Source organism: Mastomys coucha, unplaced genomic scaffold, assembly GCF_008632895.1.
Source record: "Mastomys coucha isolate ucsf_1 unplaced genomic scaffold, UCSF_Mcou_1 pScaffold18, whole genome shotgun sequence".
NCBI lineage: Eukaryota > Metazoa > Chordata > Mammalia > Rodentia > Muridae > Mastomys > Mastomys coucha.
This window is the reverse complement of record NW_022196900.1, coordinates 94,950,065-94,955,849: the sequence shown is the minus strand read 5'-3', so window position 1 is coordinate 94,955,849 and position 5,785 is coordinate 94,950,065.

Here is a 5,785-nt window from a genome sequence, read left to right as displayed (position 1 = left end):
TACCCCAAATCTTCCCTATTGATAGTTTGTTAACGTAAGCTTCTAATTACTATTGAAGTCCAGGTTTCTATGTATCCCCAAACTCACTGCCTTGCCGGAGGGCGTACATCTGAGTGTGAATAAACACTTCTCTGGAAGAGGCTGTAACCAGGAGAACTTAGTCCAGGGGGAAACGTAGGCTCTTTCTGTGTCCACTTTCTCCTGCAAGCAGCCTGAGGGACTCCAGGCTTCCTGATGTCCAAACACTCCGGGGCTGAGGAGCACCAGATGTGGCCAATGACTATCTCAGAACAAATCGGCTGTCTTCCCACACTAGTCCCTAGCATGGCAGAGGCCCGACCGAGGTCCCCACAGACAGCAGATGGTGAGCCAACTTCTGGGTTGCCATGGCAGCCTGGGGGGGGGGGTGAAGAGCTCATGCCTGGTGCATAGACACTTCTGCCTAGATGACAGGAGGACACAGTAGGGGATGGATGCAGGTGTGGTGTCACATGTTGTCACCTCTCCACCCCAGTGGGTGGCTGCAGAGAGCTCTGGGGTACCCTGAGCGTGGGGCAGTGACGAACACAGAGCTGGGTTCTTTACCTTTACAGGAAGCAAGGTCAGCTGTGAGGTGGGATGCAGGCGAAAGAACGGCTGCCAGGAGCCAGGAGTGCCTGAGGAGGGGTCAGGACCTATTCTACCCTAAGACACTAAAAGATAATGAGGATAGAGCCAACGGTCAAAAGACAGATTGCCTGCTCCTATCTCCTGCACGGGAATCTGCAGGTGTCCACGTCTCTGAGTGACACTGGGGTTGGGCACAGGATTCACTTCCTCCATCTCCCCCCAGGAAATTCCCACGTCCTGGGCCTGTTCGTTCAGGATGAGCCAGAATGTTGAATTTGTTGAAGCAGAATGTAGGTCAAGTCAGTGGTCCTGGGGAGCCAGGCAGGACATGCTCGCAACACTAAAGACTCCGAAGCCCTTCGCAGAGTCAAAGGCTCCGAAGCCCTTTGCAGAGCCCATGCACAGGGCCAAGCCTGGTGTTGCAGGGCTGCCCCCTGTGTGTTCAGACCACATACACTCAGGGCACAGTGTTATGTAAGAAGTCCTTGAGCTTTGAGCATACCCAGCTGCCTGCTTCTGGGGCCCCTAACCCGCCTTGCACACAGAGCACAACCTAGACGCATAGCACATGCCTAGGCGGCCCACACAGCAGACAAGGAAAGGGCAGAAGGAGAATTTGTAGACCCATACTCCATACAGCGCACAGTGGGCCTACAGGTGAACTCAACTCGTGTAGAAATAATATTCACACAAGACAACAAATGGGACAAGTTTGCAGGGTACCTACTTGAGTGCGTGTATGCGTGCCCACACACTTGTAGATATGTATGCATATGTACAGGCACACTCACAAACACCTATGTGTGCAGAAACACGTGTACTCTTGTGTGCAGCCAGCATTGCCCAAGAAAGGGGCAGGAAACCCTTCCCTCCTCCCTGCAAGTGAGCACACTCCTGGAATCCCTGACTCAATCACTGGACTGGCTCCAGTCGGTGAGGTCAGGACTGGTCCCTAGAGAGGGACCGGAGAGGGTGTGTCTGGGCTACCACAGCCTTGTAATCACCTGCTGCAGAGGACAGCCCCAAGGAAGCCTCTGCCAGGATGAAGCGCGCTGGGGCAGGCTCCATCCTGCCTGCCTGTGCCTCCCCTCAATTAGACCCACAGGCCAGAAGCCCAAGGAGATGGGGAGGAGATAGAGGGCGAGATGCAACGGTAAGCAGAAGTGCTAAGTCGGGCAGCCAAGGCTTTAGCTCTGCTCTGCCTCTTCGGGGGGGGGGGGGGGGGGGGGGACCCTGGGAAAGGCATCACCACCCTCCTCAGACCTGCTTCCCTGTGGGTACCCAGAGAGAATAATTTTGGTCTGGCTGCCCCCCAACCTCCTGTAGCCAGCACTTGTCACCTCAAATCTGACCCTGCCAGATGGTAAGGGGGACGCCAACCTCCCAGGGGCTCTTCCACACTCACATGGATGCATGAAGAAGATCCATCAGCGGCCTCCCTCAACCCCAGATACCTGCTCCTTCCACCCAGCCTACACAGGGCAGGGCATAGGGACTGGTTTGCTCCATCCACCACCAACCAGTTACTGAGCCATCAGCCCCCAAGAGCATGCACCCGCCATCCCAGGGAAGCACCTGGCTAGGGGACAGACCCTCTGTCATCCTGAACAAGTCCCACTTTGGGCCTCAGCTTCCCCATCTTTTCAAAAAAGGAACTGAACTAGACTGAGTTGTCCTCTAAGAGGCCAGCATTTCTGAAAGGCCATAGCAGCAGCAGTAGATAGTCTAAGCAGGAGCAAGGAAAGACATCACTGAGAGTCCCTCTAACCCAGGCTTCCTGTCCAGCCCTGCCATGGCCATCTCTCTCTGTCCATAGGAGTCCTCAATGAGAAACGAACCTGTGGAAGACCCAGTGTACAGATGGAAGCCCGCGGCTTAGAAAGGCCGTGCCCTTGGAAATGTTGGAACCTCAGTTCAGGTTCCCACTTCTCTGAGCTAGAAACTACGAACCACCCCACAGCCCGATGTCCCCAAGTGGTCTGTGTGCAGCCACATGACAATCTGAAGGCGGTGTCTGTGATGACCCAAGACGAAGGGGCAGAGAACTCCCTGTTAAGCCACTTGCAGGAAGCCACACAGCTAAACCTTGGAAAGCTGCCGTGGCGGCTGGACCCCACACATCACCATCACCTCCTCTCACTGCTTTCGCTTGCCAGAGCAAGGCTGGTGTCAGGAGAGCCAGATTCAGGGACTGAATGAAGAAGGGTTGGTTTCTGGCATCCAAATGGCCCCAGCATGTGTCTCTTGACTGCTTCACTTTTTTTTTTTTACTTTTTTTTTTAAGATTTGTTTGATTGTTTTTATATGAATACACTGTAGCTGTCTTGAGCCACACCAGAAAAGAGCATTGGATCCCATTACAGATGGTTGTGAGCCACCGTGTGGTTGCTCAGAATTGAACTCAGGACCTCTGGAAGAGCAGTCAGTGCTCTTAACCGCTGAGCCATCTCTCCAGCCCTTGTGCTTCACTTTTATTCCTCATCATTAGAGCTATCAAAACTCAGGAAAAAGGGTACTGGGGAGCCGGCTCGGCGAATAAAGACTTGCTGCGTCAGAATGTGGACCAGAGTTCAATCCTGAATCCAGATGAAACTGGGAAATTGTACTCTTGTAATCTCAGCCATGGGAAAACAGAGACTACAGGATCCCTGGGGCTCACTGGCCAGCCAGCCTAGAAAAACTGATGAGCCTCAAGTCCCAAGAAGATACTCCGACTCAAAAAACAAGATAGAGCCAGGTGGTGGTAGTATAGTATGGTAGCACATACCTCTAATCCCGGCACTTGGGAGGCAGAGGCAGGTGGATCTCTGTGATTCAAGGCTAGCCTGGTCTACAGAGCTAGTTCCAGGACAGCCAGGGCTACACAGAGAAACCCCATGTCAAAAACAAAACAAAACAACAACAACAACAACAACAACAAACAAGGTGAGCTGGGCGGTGGTGGCGCACGCCTTTAATCCTAGCACCTGGGAGGCAGAGGCAGGCGGATTTCTGAGTTCTGAGTTTGAGGCCAGCCTGGTCTACGGAGTGAGTTCCAGGACAGCCAGGACTACACAGAGAAACCCTGTCTCAAAAAGCCAAAAAAAAAAAAAAAAAAAAAAAAAAAAAAAAAAAAAACAAGGTGGAGAAATGGCTCAGTGATTAGGAGGATTAGGAGCATTTGATGCTCTTGGCAAAGGACTCACGTCCAGTTGCCAGCACCAACATGGTGGCTCACAAATGTCTAAAACTCCAGTACCAGTGAATATGATGCCCTCTTCTAACCTCCTTGGAAAGTGCGTACACATGGTGTATATACAGACAAGCAGGCACACCAAAACACTCATAAAAAAATAATTTAAGGGGCTGGTGAGATGGCTCAGTGGGTAAGAGCACTGACTGCCCTTCCGAAGGTCCTGAGTTTGGATCTCAGCAACCACATGGTGGCTCACAACCATCTGTGATGAGATCTGATGCCCTCTTCTGGTGTGTCTGAAGACAGCTACAGTGTATTACCTGGGAGTGAGCGGGGCCAGAGCAAGCAGAGGTCCTGAGTTCAATTCCCAGCAGCCACATGATGTCTCATGGCCATCTGTATAGCTACAGTATACTCATACACATAAAATAAATAAATAAATCTAAAAAATTTAATTTAAATTTTTAAACTTTTTTGTTATTTTTTAAATAACAAAAAAAAAAAAAAAAAAAAAAAAAAAAAAAAAAAAAAAAAAATAAGCAAGGTGGATGAGTCCTAACATATGCTATTTACCTTGAGCTTCCACAAGCATGTGCACACGTGTGCTTGCACACCCACCCTCACACACACGTGTGCATCCACATACACAGAAACACACATGCCCCTCACCCCAGAAGTCAGAACTGAGGGAAAACCTCCTATCGCACTGCCTGTGGGAACCCAAGAGGGAGAGGCATGTACCTGGCTTCTTTCCTTTGCCTCAAGAGCAGTGGGGCTAGCAGCCTGCCTGCCTCCTGCCTGCGGGTGAGCTTGCTGCAGCTCACTGGGTTGGCACTTGGCCCTGGATGCCAGGGAGATGCCTCTCATCTCAGCCCCCACCTCCCCTGCCAACACCCAGACTGATCACTCCGGGTCTGTGTAAGTCACACCAAGCCCTGCTATTTGTGCAACTGTCTTCTGTACGAAGAGCCTTCACACATTGTTCAAGCCCCAGGACCACCCTGAGGGGAGTGGCGACGGCCATAATAATGATCAGCTGACACCCCATTCTCAGAGGCAGGCTTTGTCCTGGGAGTCACACACAGTCCTTCATTTGATGCTCCCCAATCACCTCTGTGATGTAGCCAGTGTTGTCATTCACCCTAAGTGGCAAAAAGGGAGATGGATTCCAAGGTGATCTGGCTCCTCTGAGGTGGCAAAGCTAAGTCAGGACACAAAGGCAGGATCTCTAGGTCTAACTCCAAAGAGGCCAACACATTTGCAGTGGGCAACTACTAGACCTCTTCGTTGGTGGTGGTGGTCTGGCATGTGTGTGTGTGTGTGTGTGTGTGTGAGGGGACCTCCCCCATCACCTTGTTGGAGACAGGATCTTCTTGTTTGCCACTGCTAGCTGGCCTGCAGGCTTCCTATAGTTCTCCCATCTCTGTCTCCCATCTCACCACAGGAACGCTGAGATTATACGGAGACAGAGATGCCCACAACCTGGTCTGGGTTTTACCTGGTTTCTGAGGATTCAAACACAGGTCATGCTTGCACTGGAAAGAGCTTTACACACTGAGTTGCCTCCACAGCCCCAGACTAACCTCTTTCTTTGTGTCTCCAGAGGACTCTGGCCTGGAGTGGGAATAAGCTGGGCTCATCTTCTGGGAGTCCCTGGGGATCCAGGCAACAGAAAAAGTTAGAATAAACCCGAAGACCCCAAAGCTAAGCTGTCCTTTTGAAGGTCTTGGATCTGCTGCCAGCTAGCTGTAGAATTGTGGGTAATGTACTTGATCTCTCTCTACCGCAGCTTTCTAATCAATAAAGTGGATGTGAGGGCAGAGGTCTCTTGAGGTATGAAGATTGAGTTCCTGTACAGAATGGACTAGGGAGCTCAGCTGTAGCACACTGCCCTAGTATGCACCACACCTGGGTTCAATCCTCAGGGCTGCGGGTGAATAAATAAATATTTGTACATGTACAGGCAATGCCTGGCACAGAGAAAAATACAATAAACATTGT